Here is a 569-nt window from a genome sequence, read left to right on the forward strand (position 1 = left end):
GAGGTTGAAGCGATTCTCTGCCTCAGCCTCCCGAGTAGCTGGGACTACAGGTGCATGCCACCATGCCTGGCTAATTTTTGTATTTTTAGTAGAGATGGGGTTTTACCATGTTAGCCAGGATGGTCTCGATCTCATGACCCTGTGATCTGCCCACCTCTGCCTCAAAGTGCTGGGAATGCAGGTGTTAGCCACCACACCCAGCAGAGGTGATTATATTTTACAGTTGTCTGTTTTAAGCATGTTATCCTTTGAGTGGAGGATTGTATTATTGTTTGCAGCTTTTTACTGACCCCTTTTTCTGTAAGAGGACTGTTTATATTTGCCCATGCACTTGACTTCTGGAGTATTATGTCCTCATTCAGCGATTTTGGAATTGGTGGTCTGTCTTATGTCACATGTTGGCCAAAGGGATATGAGCAGATGCAACAAATGCCTACATCTAAGGAGAAGCTTAAGAGCCGTCAGGAACTTCCTGTAGCTCTCTAGCGTCTGCTCTCTCCAGAGCCAGTATGTTCCAGATTGTGGCTGCTCCTTCAACCTGGGCCTGGGAATGGTAAGACAAGGGGAAC

This window comes from Cebus imitator, unplaced genomic scaffold (assembly GCF_001604975.1).
Source record: "Cebus imitator isolate Cc_AM_T3 unplaced genomic scaffold, Cebus_imitator-1.0 Scaffold27, whole genome shotgun sequence".
Lineage (NCBI taxonomy): Eukaryota > Metazoa > Chordata > Mammalia > Primates > Cebidae > Cebus > Cebus imitator.